At 26.4% G+C, this 19,447-nt stretch overlaps 1 long non-coding RNA gene across 1 annotated transcript; it reads left to right on the forward strand.

The window, feature by feature from the left end:
- Nucleotides 1–1,103: 1,103 nt before the first annotated feature.
- LOC136080029 (uncharacterized) lies at nucleotides 1,104–18,049 on the forward strand. Its single transcript, XR_010638392.1, has 3 exons — nucleotides 1,104–1,346; nucleotides 17,679–17,726; nucleotides 17,803–18,049. It is a non-coding gene; the product is annotated as an uncharacterized LOC136080029 (long non-coding RNA).
- The last annotated feature ends 1,398 nt before the right edge of the window (nucleotides 18,050–19,447 follow it).

Here is a 19,447-nt window from a genome sequence, read left to right on the forward strand (position 1 = left end):
TTTTTTAATCTATAAGTTAATTGAACTGTTTAAATACTAAATTAGAAGGCATATGCGACGTTTTTTTTTTAATGATTTCTTTCCGTAAAGACATTATCTGGTCAAGTTGGTAATAAAAATTTATTATTTTTGTTTTTGCCAGTATTTACACCATAGAACTTCTTTAAGAACAAGTGAACTCAAGCTCAATAATATTCAACAAAAATTCTGCTGCTTGTTGTGAGAAAATTCTATGTCAATCTGCCGACCAAAACTGAGGCCAACAATTGAAGAATTTTGCTGGCCTAATATCTTCGTTTTGTCGATGGTTAAAAGAGGTGAGTACATTTTTTCTTTGTTTGTTGTTACTTCAAAAAAGCGCTAAATGTTTTGCAAAGTAATTTGGTTGCTTTCTACAAATAGTAACTTTGTTGCACTACTACAGCAGGCGTTAATGCAAAGAAAATCAATGCCAAGAGGTAATTATTCGCAACACGTAAACAGTGGTTTTTGATCTGTTTTAAACGCAGTTTTAAGCAAATTAACTATTGTTAATTTATCTATGGCTTGTGATTTAATTTATATGATGTGAAATTGACTGCATGATAGATTTAAAGATTTTTTGTGCAATGCTGTGGTTACATGTGATACATATAATCACACTAGCAACTTATTTACACATCTTCTTGGAAAGTATTGGTAGTTTAACTTAAAAAAAATTTAAAAAAATAGTTTATTAGTTTGATACCAAACAAAAATTTTGTTAAAATTTTATATAAGTTGTTTTTCCAGCTATTTTTACAATCTCCAAAAGTTTAGGTTAAATAACTATTAATAAAAATTTTAAACTTAAAGATCATAAAAATTCTTTCAGATGATTATAATAGCTTTGTTTGCTTTAAGGTCATTTACAAATGCATGTTAAGCTTTGCTGAATTTCAAAAATGATAGAGAAAAGTATTGCTCAACAATTATCCCCGCAGAATACTAATCATTGCTCAGGAAGTTGGAGGCGTATTGTTCTATGTAAAAATTTTAAAAAGACGTGATTTTTTTTAATCAAGCGTGAATAATAAATTAAATAAAATAGTTTCAAACATTGCAAATAACATTTACTATATAATGTTAAAAATCATTTTATTTAAAAGATTTGTTTAAAAGCATTTCAAAACCAATTCCTGTTAAAGCGTATTAACGTTAAAAATAGTAGAATACTGCTGTTGATTTTTATTTATATTATATTATTCACGATTGTGAATAAATTGACCATGCCCGCCAAATCCTTTTGCCAAACCAAACCAATGCAAACTGTTGATTGGAAAATCATGGTGACACAACATCTTTGTTTATGTTGATGGATAAAAGATGTAAGTAATTTTTTATTCTTTTCTTCTTAGTATTTTAGGTAACAAATATTGCCTAACGTATTAATATATTGGTTTTGGTTGTTTTTTATAAATAATGAATTTTTTACTCTACTACAGACATTGATACAAATAAGTTCAATGGTGAGTGGTCATCATTTATAATGTATAAATAGCGGTGTGTGATCTGTTTTAAAAGGTTTTTTTTTTTTTGAGTAACTAAGTTTTTTTCAATTTATTTATGGTTTGTGATTTATTTTATATGTTATGCATTATTTGTTGCATCATCAATTACACATGTGTAATTGACCGGATGCCAGATTTAAAAAAATTTTTGTGCTAATCTGGTATTGCAGTGAACTTAATTTAACATTTGATTTAGGTTAATCGTTTAAAACAATTTGTTGGCCAGTCACCTTACTTATAAAGCAGTACTTTCTTACAAAGTATGTTAGGAATCAAACACTCTTTTTTAAACATTATAATTAGAAAAAAGTCTGAAAAAACTGTTACGAAAAGGATTTTTATAAAAAATGAGTTTTTATTTTACTTAATGAAAAATTATATATTCAATTTAACATTTAACTTTTCTGTTAAGTTGTTCTCGGATTAAATTAGTCAAATAAATATTTAATTCCTCGTAAATACAGGATGAAATTATGACAAGCATTGTCCAATATTGATCTAATAAGAAATGTCAGGCAAATTTAACAGTTTATTAATACATGAACCCAGAATCTGATAAATCAGCCTCAGATTGCTTAATTATTAATCAATATTAATTATATTAGGATTTTGTTCTCTCAGCTGCACTTTTGTTGGAAACTAAAACGAGAGAAGTTATTGACAGATTCATTGGGGAACATTTAAAACGTGCTCCTTGTGAATTGGTTGCAGGTCATGACTTATAATGAAGTATGTATTAAAATAAAATAAAATATAATTAAGATATTGGAGCATAATAAACAGTTTTTGTTCTAAAATGTCAAAAACTTATTTTTTTTCTCATTATAAAAAATATGTAAAATACTGAATGAGGTAGTTTTTATATAATATTTATACAGCATTTTTTATAAATTATTGGATAAAGGTAATTTTTGGTTCCAAAGAAAACGGTAGTTTCGATCCGTATGGAATTACTTTTAATAAATTTTTCAAATAAGTTTTTGTTATACGGCTACTAATAAAATGTCTGCTTACTTTTTTAAAAAACAATTTTTCTGCATTTAAGAGTAAGATTTCCCAAAAAAAATTTCATTATTAAATGTTGTAGAAGTTGTTATATTAAGTACATAAAACCTTCTATTTTATGAAAATTTTTGTTGCCATTTTTTAAATAATTGTTAAATCAGTTAGTTTTTTAAAAGTTATTCCCGTCACAAATCCGAGTTTGGCGTTGTTACTTGTATTTACGTTATGTAAATACAGGTAACATAGCCCTTTTTGTAAACACCAGCATATACAACACACAGTTTTGTTAACACCAGCGTATACAACACACAGTTTTGTTAACACCAACAACACACAGTTTTGTTAACAGCATTACAAGCGTATAAGTTAGCGATATCGTTAAAGAAGGAAGCGTGAACTACTCAATGTAGCTAATGACGGTTTTTACAAAAAAATTTTAAAAAAAGTTATTTTTGAATCTCAACAATAATGCTTATTTTTATAATATTTTATACAAAAATGTTGTCGTTCGAAAAAAAATATTTGATATAAGCTACAAACACGAATATTGGAAAGTATGGCAAGTTAAGCCTTTTTCCTCCTTGAGCAAAATAAAAAAATACAATCGTTTTTAACAACATTAAATGTTCAAATATTTTAATTTTATTTAAATTTTTTACATCGGGATTTATTTTAGCAGAAGCTATTTTGTTCAGATTTGTTGAAAAATTTTGAAACAACATAAACTTTTAAAACCATAACTTTCTTGTTAAATTTTTTGCCATTATTTGTTTGTAGCAAAACGACAAGCATTGTTCCGTTTAGGATAGTATAAAATTACTGACCTACTAGCGTCACATAACGAATTTGCAACAAGTTTCATTACCTTTTAAAATGCATATTCAATTTCCTTGATTCTTTTCTTCTATAAGTTTTTGTCAGCGCAATTGGTCATCGCTAAATTGCTATTAGGATCTTCCAGAATTGCCATTATTTAAAAGGGGAAAAAATTGATTTAATGCAACGAAAGACTTTTCAAAATCAAAGAAATGGTTCTCAAAATATTTCAAAAATTTCAAGAGAAATATTTCAAAAATCCCACATTTGTACAGTTACTAGCACAGCGTTTTTTGTTTTTCTGAATTGCTGTTGGGATTTTTTGGGAAATTTCTTCTTCTTAGTTTATCTTGTAGCTATGTTTCATTTTGAAAATATTTTTTAAAATCAATAAGTGAATACATTGACTTTGAAATAATCATTTTTTATACAAGTTTTAAAATTGATGGACCTCTTATTTAATTTTTTAATTTTCTTTCCGATCCGCCTCACACATTCCACAATTTAAGGACACGACTGCAGTCTTTTTCTAAACTTTATACACTCTCTTTTGCTCGCTATTTAATTTGAACCTTACTATTTGTAGGTTACTTGTCTAAAATGAGTTTCCTCAAATCTAATCGCTAATAACTTTTCCTTGTTTACGATAAACCTTTATTAGGCTACCTATATATTGTTTTTAAAGGGAAAAATTTGATTTCAAACAATCGAAAACTTATCAAAATCAAATAAATGGTTCTCAAAATATGTCAAAATCCCATGGATTATTATTATTCAGACAGTTTTCAGCACAACATTTCTGGTGGATGTTTTTAAATTGAATTTTTCATTTTAGGTCACTTTGTAATATCACCTAAATGAATTTGAGTACGATTTGGGTTGTTTTTTTTCATTTAAGTTTAATGATTATTAATCAAAGTATACAGTTTTTATTCTCTTTAATGTTACACAATGTAATTTTTTAGTCACAAGTAATAAATTTTAAAAAGTACTCTAAATAAGCTAAAAGAATGTTACTTTTAAGTTTTACTAAAAATATGACCTAATGCTACCTGAATTTTTGTCTTTGAGCGTTGTTAATGTGACTCAACAACTATTTTATTGTTAAACTAAGGGTAAACATTAACTTTTCGATGTAAAGGAACAATAATATAACAAACTTTTTCCTTACTACTCATTTATTTTGAAAGTAGTTTTTTATGTTGTCATATTGAATTAACAAAAAAAATTGACATACTTCTTTAGTAAAAGTCATTTATTTACCATGAATATTTCTGAAACTGAATAATAATTCTTTTACGGGACTAGTAGTGAAAATTAGTCGTGAAAATTTTTATATTTTCTGTAAATTAAGAGGAAAACTAGAAGTGTTTTGAATTAAAACTGTTGCTTTGTAAGCAGGTTCAACGGGGAGTCGGGGAACAGTGAATGATCCCTCATGCTACTTGTCTATAATTGCTTCCATAATTGCATGATAAATAACTCAGTTGTTACCATGAAGAAACAGTTCGTAATAGTTAAAATAACTTAACTTAACCTAGAATATGATAATTTTAAAAAAAAAACACTAACACTGCTTTTATTAAGTCCCGTAGACTCGATTATTTAACGAATTAGATAAAGGTAACATAAGGGTAAAAAATCTGCTACTATCACGTTTATTGTAGTATAGTTGTAGTAGTAGTAGTAATAGTAGAAGTAGTAGTAGTAGTAGTAGTAGTAGTAGTAGTAGTAGTAGTAGTAGTAGTAGTAGTAGTAGTAGTAGTAGTAGTAGTAGTAGTAGTAGTAGTAGTAGTAGCAGTGTCGTTTCACTTTCGCTTTTAAAAGTAGTTTCTAGGCTTTTCTACGCGCGGATCAGTATTCTACGCAGTCTTTCAAGCAAGGTCTGCAAGCAAATTAGAGCTGATAAATTTTTAGTTTCAAGAGGAAATGATGTTTTTCATTGTTTAATTTTACTATAAAACTATAAATAAATGTTTGTTTGTTGTTGATTGTTTGTATTTTTCGAATTTTTATAGCCTGTTTCTTTTTCTTTAAATAAAATAAAACTGTCACTTATTAAGTGTTTTTGACATAAATTTGCGTATATTTCAGGAGGGTTGGGGTTGTTACATTTTAAAAATACTTAAGTAAAAAGTAAAAGTACTAACTGCAAAAGTAACGAAGTAGAAGTAAAAAGTCTTGCTGAACAAAAATACTTAAGTAAACGTAAAAAAGTACAGTATGTTGAAAGTATTTTTTAGTTACAAAGTAAAAGAAGAAAAAAAGATTTATTGATAAACTTATTTCTTGTATGTTTGTACATGCAAGAAATAAATTTATCTGTAAATCTTTTTTTCTTGGAATAAAACAAATTTATTCATCAACATTAAGTCTACTAGAATTTTCTATTGACGCGCAATAGCAGTTGCTGTTCAAAATGTTCATCTTTCATTCTAGTGCGGTTTGTCATGAACACTTGTCCTGCTACACTAAATAAACGTTCGCAGGCTGCACTTGCTGGCAAAGCAGTGTTCAGTTCAAAAAAGACATTTTATTAACAGTGGAGAGCCATGAAGATCATCAAGTGATGAACTGGTGCTACTAATGTATGTTGAAACAATATTATTTGTAGCTGTACTAATGTCATAAGATAATCTAAATTGAAAAAAATTGTCTTCAATTTCAGACATGGCTGTTTTATCTGCTGAATTTGTACTAGCAATTATTTTTAGCCAGCTGTTGCTGCTGTCGAATCTTGTTCTCAAAGAATTACATAGCAATTTTTTCTGTACACTGTTTTTGACCCAAAATGTCTTAAATTTTGGATGGACAATTGCTGCTGCTATTAACTAAGCATTCATAATGTACTGACTGTATCTGCTATCTATGGCAGCATCAACTTTTTCCACTATTTGCTCGCAGTACTGGATTGAGCTGCTGCGAAGAAGGAACTTCATTTTATCTTTCAAAATCATTCTTGCCGGCTGCAAGTATGCCATGTAGGCCTTTGTTTCAGACTGCAAGATAATTAAAGCTTGAGCAAGAGGCTTCCTAACAGAGACATGCTCTGTAATAAATGCTACTTCAGCTTGTTGAAACTGAGTCAAATCAAGGTTGTCACAAATGCCGTTCATTGCATCAGTTCTTTTTTCAGTTATCAGCCTGTTCATCCGTTCCATAGACATGTACATTGAATTCCATTTTTTTATACTCCTTTATTTTAGTGGAATGAGTTCTCTAAAGAAACTCAAATTACACCTATAATGCTATGTTACTAATAATACATAAATTTTTGAAATAGAAAAATAAACATCAAATGCATTTGGCTTAAAAAACACAAAGTGAAAAAAAACACAGAGAAGAAACATTAAATACCTGAAAACTAAAAAATAACTTGTCGTGTTTTTGAAGTTTGCTGTATCCCTGCAAGATAAAATATATATAACAACAACAACAATATCAGACAAAAAATAAATTTAAAAATATCTTTATATTTAACACACATGTGTTCTAAGACAAGATAAAAACATAACAACATCTCTATAATATAACAATTAACAAAAAAGCTCACAATAGCAACCAACATCAACTCTGGTTTATAAAATAAAACTTCAGTTTATTTTTAAACAGTTAAGGCAAGTATACAACTACTGTACAAAATAAAAGTTGCAATAAAAATATACCTGATCAAAACTTGCTACAAAAAACTTAAACCAATAACAATCTTATTTTGTAAATAATAAAGTTCATTGTACTTTTTAATTAATTAATCGTTTTACACAACTAACTAAATAAAAATTACAGTAAAAAAATTATAACTAAATTCCAGAATATAAATATATTTAAAAAAAACTTAAAGCAGTGTGTTGAAAAAAAAAAAAGTTTTTGAAACTTACTTTGTAGAACAAACAAATGTAGCACAACATAACAACATTACAAAAAGCAAAGTAAAAAAAAACATTCTCTCCAAAAAATTATATAATTAAAAAAAAATTAATTCAAACAGGTAAATATTCAAGACTTTGTATCTAAAAGTTGTTATATATTCTATAGAGAATTCATTCCATTTTTAGTATGATGTAATAACCATTAAATGATTAACTACGACTACAAAAAATCCACAAGTTACATTAACTACAAAAAATCCATTAAATACAAAAAATATATACTTTAAGATGTTTCCGGAGGTAAGATGGAGAGTTACTATATGCTGAAACCTGTTTAGGCTGTCGTGCACTCATCAAGCAAAACAATTTTACAAAGTTTTTCAGTAACGTTAACGCAATTAATCATCGCATTTAAGTCTGGCCAAGGAGATTTTGATTTATCAACTTCAATAGCACTACTGGAGGCTGCCATTATAATCACGCCAAATGTCAACAAACCGTAATTTCCATTATGGAAAACTTTAGAAAATTTTACAGCCAGTATCGGTTTCAATACATTACCGGCATTTTACAGCCGGTATCGCTTTCAATTTCTTGATAATATCAAGAAATTGAAACCGGTACCGGCTGTAAAATGTTCTAGAGTTTTCCACAATCGAATTACGGTTTGTTGACATGCGGCGTGATAATATTGTTGTAAATATTATTCTTGCGGCAAAAAAATTACGTGATCATTGAGTAAATAAAAAATAAAAGTATCTACCATTTTGATGTGGGAGCAAACAAACGCGTTGATTTCAAAACAATACTACTTAAACGCTTTGAAAATGTCTTATGATTATCAAAAAAAACTATCAAAAGATGCTTCTGAACGTTACCAAAATAAGTTAGATTTAATAAATAGCTTTTTATACAACTAATAAACTTTATTACAGGAAACTTCATATTAGGTTACATATTAAACAAGCTAATGCTATTAGTGTGTTTACTTAAGTAAATACACTAATACAGTAATAGTGTGTTTACTTAAACACATTAATAGTTTTTTTAAACACATTAATAGTTTATTTAAACACATTAATAGTTTATTTAAACACATTAATAGTTTATTTAAACACATTAATAGTTTATTTAAACACATTAATAGTTTTTTTAAACACATTAATAGTTTTTTTAAACACATTAATAGTTTTTTTAAACACATATATAGTTTTTTTAAACACATTAATAGTTTTTTTAAACACATATATAGTTTTTTTAAACACATTAATAGTTTTTTTAAACACATTAATAGTTTTTTTAAACACATTAATAGTTTTTTTAAACACATGTATAGTTTTTTTAAACACATTAATAGTTTTTTTAAACACATTAATAGTTTTTTTAAACACATTAATAGTTTTTTTAAACACATTAATAGTTTTTTTAAACACATTAATAGTTTTTTTAAACACATTAATAGTTTTTTTAAACACATATATAGTTTTTTTAAACACATTAATAGTTTTTTTAAACACATATATAGTTTTTTTAAACACATTAATAGTTTTTTTAAACACATTAATAGTTTTTTTAAACACATTAATAGTTTTTTTAAACACATATATAGTTTTTTTAAACACATTAATAGTTTTTTTAAACACATATATAGTTTTTTTAAACACATTAATAGTTTTTTTAAACACATTAATAGTTTTTTTAAACACATTATTACTTTTTTTAAACACATTAATAGTTTTTTTAAACACATATATAGTTTTTTTAAACACATATATAGTTTTTTTAAACACATTAATAGTTTTTTTAAACACATTAATAGTTTTTTTAAACACATATATAGTTTTTTTAAACACATTAATAGTTTTTTTAAACACATTAATAGTTTTTTTAAACACATTAATAGTTTTTTTAAACACATTAATAGTTTTTTTAAACACATTAATATTTTTTTTAAACACATATATAGTTTTTTTAAACACATTAATAGTTTTTTTAAACACATTAATAGTTTTTTTAAACACATATATAGTTTTTTTAAACACATTAATAGTTTTTTTAAACACATTAATAGTTTTTTTAAACACATTAATAGTTTTTTTAAACACATTAATAGTTTTTTTAAACACATTAATAGTTTTTTTAAACACATATATAGTTTTTTTAAACACATTAATAGTTTTTTTAAACACATTAATAGTTTTTTTAAACACATATATAGTTTTTTTAAACACATTAATAGTTTTTTTAAACACATTAATAGTTTTTTTAAACACATTAATAGTTTTTTTAAACACATTAATAGTTTTTTTAAACACATTAATAGTTTTTTTAAACACATATATAGTGTGTTTAATATGTAGCATTTTTTTAAAGTCGTCTGTTTAACTGCGATCTCTTTGAAAGATGTTAATTACTTTCATAGTAATTAAAAGTAAGAAAATTTTTTTTAACCTTTAAGTCGTCTGTTTAACTGCGATCTCTTTGAAAGATGTTAATTACTTTCATAGTAATTAAAAGTAAGAAAATTTTTTTTAACCTTTAAGTCGTCTGTTTAACTGCGATCTCTTTGAAAGATGTTAATTACTTTCATAGTAATTAAAAGTAAGAAAATTTTTTTTAACCTTTAAGTCGTCTGTTTAACTGCGATCTCTTTGAAAGATGTTAATTACTTTCATAGTAATTAAAAGTAAGAAAATTTTTTTTAACCTTTAAGTCGTCTGTTTAACTGCAATCTCTTTGAAAGATGTTAATTACTTTCATAGTAATTAAGAGAAAGAAATTTTTTGCGTAATCATATATGTGCACTTAAACTAATTGCCCCACTGTGTCCACGCAACCGGTCTAAAGGAATAGATCAAATCATTTGTCTTACGTACTTTTGATCAAGTTACTATATTATAAATACTTATTATAATTAATATAAAATACCTGTCAATAAGTGTCAATAAGTGATACATAAATTATGTCAATAAGTGATACATAAATTACACGGGGATTGCACTTGAAAGTCCGAAAAAAAGAACCTCAGGGACAAGCGATGACTGTTTATTTGCTTAATGGCAACAATTTCAAACGCAACAACAACTTTACATTTTAATACTGATTATAATATGTAAATAAATATGTAAAAAAGAAATTATAATATAAAAATGTCGGGATTAGACAGAACTATCTATTTTACAGGCTGAAGAGATTTTACTTGACTTTTTAGAACGAAATTTAGCGTTATATTACAATTAATCTGTGCCAATATGCCTAAAGGAATCATGGAGTTTAATTAATTCATCATTTTGAAATTATTGCACAGTTCACAGACTAGTCAATAAATAAAACAAAAATACTACATATTGATTTCTAATAATATTTAAAAATTATATATTTTGCTTAAAGCTTTCCACAGTGTAATATCTATTTCGTATATTTTTAATATATGTGCAATAATTGTTATAAATAAAAAATATTTTTCACAGTATAATAATGAAATGATCAAAGTTACTAATTATAACAATTTGAATTATAACATCAATGTCTTTTATGTTTTTGTGAAAAATAAAAAATTATTAAAAATGTGACTGAATAAATAACAAAGAAGAAACTTACTTTGTCAGACTGTTTTTGTGACCTAAGAACAACCCTAATGATAAAAAAAGCAACATTAAATATATGCTTTAGTTTAAAGAATGTTTCTTGGCTTTTAGTGAATAATTAGAAGTAGTAATAATCAAATCAAATAATCATTTGTAACAATAGACACTAACGAGAAGGTAAGCCAAGTTTTCTATCAACACAAAACATCACAACAATAACATCACAATGATAACACACATAACACAAAACAAAATTATACACATAATGACTTACGAGAGAGTCAACACTGCACCAGATGTCGACACAAAATACAAACATTCATATAATTACTCACCAGTTAGCCAACACTGCATTGTTTCAAAACAACCATCATTCCGATGGTGGTTTAGAAACAATGCTTTCAGCTAAATTTGTCAATGCTGCACACACAGTCACAACCTTGTCAAAATTTACTAAATCAGCTGAAACTACTTCGTCTTTAATACTCTCAATGGTTCGTAATGGTATGATTCCTTTTAAAATGGTAAACCTATTCTTAATAAGTCCAATAACTCTCTCTATGTGGATCCTAACTGAAGATATTTTTCCTGAATCTTCAACTTCTTTTGTTGATAACTGTGACTTTCCATTTGTGAAAGCTGGAGTAATTAATTCAGTTCTGCTCCCAACAGCAAAATCGTCTGTGAGAGTAAAGCTGCAATCAGTTAAAATTTAATCACCAAGTATGTGATACTTCAATGAGTTATATTGTGATTCTCTAACATTATGGGTATCACTGGATCTTCCACCCCAGAATTTAGACTTAAAAGAAATAGCACCAAGTAGAGTACAGGAAATAAATACTTTTATAGTACAATGTTTTTTTTATTGGCTGTATAATTGTGTTCTTGACATTAAAGAGGATGGAGATTCAATAAAAATCTCAAAACAATCAATTATTGATGTTAATCTTGGGAACTTTGCTTTGAAAACTGCAGGAATAGTGCCAAACAAGTGATCTTATTTTTGCATTTTAATTAAGCAACTTAACTTTAAATGCATAATATCTATCCACTTTCAAAAATAATTTATGGTTGTTTGTTTTGCAATGTTGCAAATGAAAGCAATTATTTCAAAGGTGTAATTATTCTTAATTTAATTATACATACCATGATTTGATTATACATTTCTTCCTTTGAATTTCTCCTATCGCTAACTTTTGCAATCAAATATAGTAAAAGTTTTTCCAAAACATCAAACTCTAAACCTGTTAATGTTACACTTTTTTTTTTATACATGCTATTGTCTGCATAACTAAATGGAGAATTTGCCTTTAATTTCAAACCTGATACTTCTAAACAAAAATGATATGTTTCTTCACATAAATTATTTATTCCTACTTACAGTATTGCGCAAATTAATTACATCAAACATTTTTTTCTTTTTTGTTTTATACTGTGTTTTTTTATAATTTAACTGTGATTAGAAGGATAAATAAATTTAAATAAAGTAAATAAATAAAGATGGACACTACACCAAGAAAAAGATCTAAAATATTAACTTTACTTCAATATTCTGATAAATCTCATCGGGAGAATTATCAGAATTATGTTCAGTAAACCAATTTACAGTTAGCCGGGTTAAGAAGCATAACATTGCAACAGGCAGCTTATCACCATTAAGACAAGGAAAATGTGGTTTAAAACGAAAGACTTCAGAAAGAGATGACCAATATCTGATGCTGGAGAGTATCAAAAATCTAAAAAAGACAAGTGACCAACTAATGAATGATTTAGCTACGCAGACATTCATGTCTACTCGAGTACTGTGCGGAGGAAGTTATAGCTGTTAGAAGGTTTGCCAGAAAACCTTCTAAAAAACCATTACTTACAGATGTCATGAAGAAGAAGCGTCTCTTGTGGGCAAAGGAATACAAAAAGTGGACAATGGAGAAAGGTAAGACAAGATGTGTTTATTAAATTTACAGCTATTTTATTTATTATATTTGTATATCATACTATTTTTAAATTGAAGGTATTAAATTGAAGAGACTTAATAACAGTTAACTTGTTTTTTTATTGATTGCAGGTTTTATTTTCGGATGAATCACATTTTGAAGTGCAAGGCCAACGGTCACAGTTTGTTCGTCGTTCTTAAGGTAAGCCTTTACGACCCGGATACATTGAACATTATGCCAAGCATCCAGAAAAGAAGATGTTTTGGGGTTGTTTCTCTGCTTTTGGACCAGGAAAACTCTACCCAGTTACTGGAATGATGAACTCTGACACTTACATTGAGGTTCTGCACACACAAATTAAATTCCAGAGATGTTAAAAGTGTTTCCAAATGGAAACGGAATACTACAGCAGGATTTAGCCACATGCCATACTTCCAAAAAAGTCAAGAAATTCATGGTAAAAAATAATATTAAAACCCTTAAATGGCCTGGAAACTCCCCTGATCTTAATCCAATTGAGTATCTCTGGGCAATTGTAAAAAAAAGACTGCCAAAACATGACTGCACAACTAAAACTAAGCTTACCACCACTATCCTTCAGATTTGGATTGAAGACACAGAAATCCAAAACATTTTTAAAAATTTAGTGAATTCCATGCCAAATCGTGTGCAGAAAGTCATAGCAGCACGAGGAGGACACATAAAATATTAATGCATGAGTTTTTATTATATTAGAGCAAGAAAACTTAAAATTTCCTGGATTTATATTGTTTTTAATTTTGATGCAATTAATATTCACAATACTGTATATTGCATCTCTTTCTGGATTCTCAATTGTTGTTGTTGAATTTATTTGTGCATTCTGTTTTGGTGAATCTGCTATCAAATTAAAATCAATGTCTTTGCTAATCGAATTAAAACCAATGTCTTCGCTAAATTCAGTTGCTGTTTTGTGTTGGTTTAAGACACTAACATCCTACACTCCAGTCAAGGCATTGTCAGTATTCATTTGTTCACTGACTTCATCAACTTGAGATTTATTACAAAGACTTTTTGTACACGATATTCTCATAAAACATGTTTCAGGCATATAGTAAATACAAACACAGACATTTAAAAAAAATATGGTCTGATTCAACTATTTTATTACCACGCAAAAAATGCAAAAATAACTTTGATATTTCATATTAATATAATTTGTGCTCTACGAGCTGTTTAACATTATTTTATCCACAAAAAAAAAGCAACAAACGCATAATTTATAAATGCTTAATTTTAATGCATGACAAAAATAAATTGCAACTATTACATAAACAGTTTTACAAAAACATTTTAAACAACAAGATAAACTATATACCAAAATAATTGTTTAATCTATTTATTCTCCTTTCATTTGGTGACAACAATCAGTTATGTCGGTGGGATGACTCCACTATATTTTTTTAGCACCTAACATATTCACCGATGGAACATAGTCAATATGCTTTTCAAAATTCTCTTTTTTTTCATGAAAGAAAAAAACATACTTACTATGAATAAAAAGATAAAAACATAAAAAAACAAGTTTTAGACAAATTTGTATTTAAATATTTAGATGATTCAAATACAAAACTTACTAGATACAAAAAATTTTGACCATGCATAGATTTGTTTTGTATTTGGCGACCAGAGTTTCTTTTTGCAAGATGAATCAATTCTATATATGACTTTAAACATTGGTTGAACAATCAAAAACACTGCATTCTTTCACCATTTTCGCAATGTTTTCCCCATATCATTTAGCCAGTTAATGTGACGTCACGTTCGCCAGAGGATAATACTTTATTCAAACCAACTAAGTACTTTTTTCTAAAAGTAATTCGTTACAAAGTAAAAAAGTAAGTCATTAAAGTAACGAAAATTAAAAAGTAAAAGTAATGCGATGTAATTGTAACTCGTTACCTATAAAAGTACTGCAAAAAGTAACGAAGTATTGTAATGAAGTAAATGTACTTCGTTACACCCCAACCCTGTATCTATATATATATATATATATATATATGTATATATATATACATATATATATATATATATATATATATATATATATATATATATATATATATATATATATATATATATATATATATATATATATATATATATATATATATATATATATATATATATATATATATAACAGTGTGGAAAATAAGGAATTGAAGGCAGGTGATTGATTTAACCGGTTAACTCAAGGAATTGACGGTCAATTATATTTTTTAGGACGATCAAAAAAAATTTTTTTCTCACTTTAAATCTTAGTAATAGTTCTTCTTGACTAAACTTTATAAATACAAAAATAAGTTAATGCTTGAAGGGTAAAGAATAAAGTTATTTCATTTATAACAGTTTTAATTAAAATCAATGCTTTTTTTAAAAGCGCAAGCAGGCATGCAATAATTCTTTATTAATTTTAAAAAAATTCATTTCTATTCAAAAACTTCGCAAATGGTCAGAAAAGCGCGAGAAATAATAGAAAAGACTAATTGAAAACAAAAGTACTGTCTAAATTATGTTCTTAAGTTACATATAATTATTTCGAATATTAATGAAGTAAATCTCTAAAGTTAAAGAAGAGAAACATTCGCTCATTTTATCTCTTTTGCTCATCATAAACCGCTAACATAATTAGTTAATAATAATTAGTTAATAATAATTAATTAGTTAATATTACTAACTCTTGTTTGCAGGTACTATTTAAACTGATTATTGCCTATTTTAAATTGTTTTAAACATTCGTCTTCTTAGTATTAAACGATTTATTTATAACGAAACAAATTTTTAAAATTAAGTTTTGAAACATCAAACAATTTGTTTAATGAAACACTATAAAAACTATTAAATTTACATAAAATGAGATTTTTAATGAATATATTTTTAACAATCCCGTCATAAACAAAAGAAGCGCACGCGCCCAATTAGCAAATTTTAATTTATCTTTAAACTATTCATTCATTTATTTGCAAAACTTACAAATAAAAATAAATAAAACGATTTAGAGAAAAATAAAGCCAATTTATTGAGTGCAGATGAAAGAAAAACTGTTCATAGTTACAAACATAGTTTATTATATTATTAATTAAATAATGAATATAGTTTACGTCATATAGTTTAATTCTTAATGAATAAATATCTGGTTTCTATTATTATGCAATAATTATAAAAGTTTTAACAACGATAAATTTAATATACACTCGAATATATTATAAGCAGCAGAATTAAAACTATAAAATTATTATTAAATTATTAATTTTTATTATTGAGTTCATATGGATATAAATTATTAATAAGTTTTAAATAATTGAATTATATTAATACAAAATAAATTTGTTAGAACGTTTTTAAAACAAAGATTAAAACAAGACAGTATTGAAAAATAAAATGAATAAAGAAAAAAATCGCTTTACCTCTTTTTTGCTTTAAAAATTTCGCTTTAACCACCTGCTCGCAATTTAAGTAGCGTATCATAAACAAGAAAACTATTTTAAATGCGTTTTCAAAATTTATTAAGTTTCAATATATCCATTTTACAAATAACATCCTTATTATTTGTCAAACCTTGCTTTTAAATCTCTTATTTTATTTATTTATTTATTTCAACCGGTCAACCGAGAATTCATTTTGGGAGGTCAAAATAGCTTTATTATATAAAATTAATATGTTTACTTTTATTGATCTTTTTTATTTTTAATATTAGGTTAAATTTATAAAAAAATTTTGATGAAGAGATATACCTTCTGTTTCTACGCTAAACACCATCAAAATTTTAACAAAACATGCAAAATATTATAATGATTTACTGCTGTGGCTGTGTTTATGATTCTCCCTGTCAAAATAATACTTTATTATCAGTTAAGATTTTGTGAATACTTCAAGTTGCAGTTAATAATTTTCATAATAAATAAAATTATCACTGAAATAAAGCTATCTAATAAATACTTTAAATGAAAAAATGTCACTGTGTATGTACTTTATTGATGTATCCTTATCTGTTCATGAAACCATTAATGTTTTTATTTAAAAAGATCATGTTTTTAATAAAAATAAACATATAACTATATATCCCTTTATTTATTTTTTTTTGATTTTGTTTGTTTTTATAATTCTACCTTCTCATTCACCCATGTTGATAGAGTTTTTTATTTTTTTTAGTTCTACTTTGGTTTTTTTTCTACTAATTTTCATAAATTTACCTACTGTTACTTACTGTTACTTACTGTTAATTACTGTTACTTACTGTTACTTACTGTTAATTACTGTTACTTACTGTTACTTACTGCTACTTACTGATACTTACTGTTACTTACTGTTACTTACTGTTACTTACTGTTACTTACTGTTACTTACTGTTACTTACTGTTACTTACTGTTACTTACTGTTACTTACTTATTGTTACTTACTTACTGTTACTTACTTACTGTTACTTACTTACTGTTACTTACTTACTGTTACTTACTTACTGTTACTTACTTACTGTTACTTACTGTTACTAACTTACTGTTACTTACTGTTACTTACTGACTGTTACTTACTGTTACTAACTTACTTTTACTTACTTACTGTTACTTACTTACTGTTACTTACTTACTGTTACTTACTAACTGTTACTTACTTACTGTTACTTACTTACTGTACTTACTGTTACTTACTTACTGTTACTTACTTACTGTTACTTATTGTTACTTACTTACTGTTACTTACTGTTAAAATATGGTTTTAACTTAGTAAACTTTAATTGTTTAAAATTTACTATGTTGATCATTAGGTAATAGTTTTAAAAAAAATTAGTTTGCCACAACCAAGGTAAAAATAGTTTTAATTTTTTTTAAATTTGTTTGCACTGATAGCTTTTGTGCTTTTGTTAATGGTTTTGCAATAAATGTCTTTTCTTTCAGGTTTGAACTGTTTTTAACAATGCTCTAGATAAAAAACATCAGCAACAGGTAAACTAGTTTGTAGTGTTGATATGTAATGTTTTTACTTCTTTTATCATATCATAATTTTTTTTTTTCATTTTAGATAAATCTTACAACGCTTTTTCATCATATTGTCGAACAAATAGAGAGCCAACATCTCACAACGCACAAAAAATTAGGGACCAAATTTAGGGGTTGAGCTTTCAACCCCTTTTTTTAAATAAGGAGTGTGGATTCTGTAGAATGTACTATATAAGGAAAGGGAGCTCTCCTTATATAGTACGTTCTACAGAATCCACAAAAATTGGGAAAATAGTAAGCTACATTTATAGTTAGTATTTTTGTATTTGATTAATCTACTAATTGTTATTTGACGATGTCGATGTAGCTAAATTTGTTTTGCAAATAATTAAATTTGAATAGCTAAATTTGTTTTGCAAATAATTAAATTTGCAAATAATTAAATTTTGCAAATAACTAAATTTGTTTTGCAAAAAAAAAAAAAAACTTTTTCTTATATACTTTGTTTTGTTATATGAATAAATAAATTGATTTCCAGGAAATATATGCAGTTTATTTTTTCCCTTTTTAATTCGATTACATTTTTTTAGATTAATCTGATGGCGCGTTTGTTTAATATAGACTTGAATAGAATTAAAAACTATTGAAAATTGTAAATTTTTGTTAAGTTTTGTTAATTGGTTAATAAATGTGTATATAAAAACATCTTTTATTTTACAAAGCTATTAGGCATTTTTTTTGAAACCACAATCCGTAATGATTCATATTTTATCTATGTGAAAGAAAGTTTACAGTGGAGAAAATAGAATTAGCCTCACCATGTACTGATCCAATGTTTTGTAAATCTGTAAGCAAGTTTGTGCTGTATCCACACACATATAATTATAGTTACGAACAACAACTTTTTAGATTATAATATAGCATAATTACATTACGGTTTTGATAAAACCATAAAGTGTATAATATTTGATATTTGCGGTAACAAATAGAATTAGCCTCATTAATAATTATTTTCAGTTTACTTGTATATTTTGATCTGGTAATACGCATTTGTGACTTAGTTTTTTATTATTATTCGTAAATTAAACAAAGTCTGTGAAATCAGTGCTCATAAAGTTTTTAACATTTGGTTTTTAATACCTTAATTTGAAATGGAACGTGGTAAGCGTTTAAGGAATGAAGAATTAGCAGTAACTAAAGCATATAAAGATTCAGGCTTATCTAATTGGGAAATTGCAAAGAAATTAAAAGATCTCCAAAAGTGGTTAATAATTACTTCAAGATTGGCAATTTAGTTATGGAACTTATAAGGGAAGTGGTGGCAAATGTAAAATTGATCATCGTATTAAATGAGTTATTGTATGTCGTGCTGCTGCTCAGCACATGACTACATTTCAGGTTCGTGCTGATTTACAATTACCTGTACCTGTTTAACGTGTGAGACCAATCTTACATGAAGATCCGAACACAGTTTGGAAAAAGCGTAAACTGAAACAAAACATATTGCTCGTCATAAAGAAGGTAGATTACAATTTGCAAAAGAACTTGGGTCTTGGCAGGAAGAGTGGCATCAATTTCTCTTAAGTGATGAAAAAAAGTTCAATCTAGATGGTCCTGATGGCAATCAACATTTCTGGCACAATCTTTGAAAAGAGGAAAAAACTCGGATACGTTGTAACTTTGGTTGTGAAACTGTTATGGTTTGGGGAGTTTTTTCATTTGCTGGT

The sequence above is a fragment of the Hydra vulgaris genome, chromosome 05, assembly GCF_038396675.1.
Source record: "Hydra vulgaris chromosome 05, alternate assembly HydraT2T_AEP".
Taxonomy (NCBI): domain Eukaryota; kingdom Metazoa; phylum Cnidaria; class Hydrozoa; order Anthoathecata; family Hydridae; genus Hydra; species Hydra vulgaris.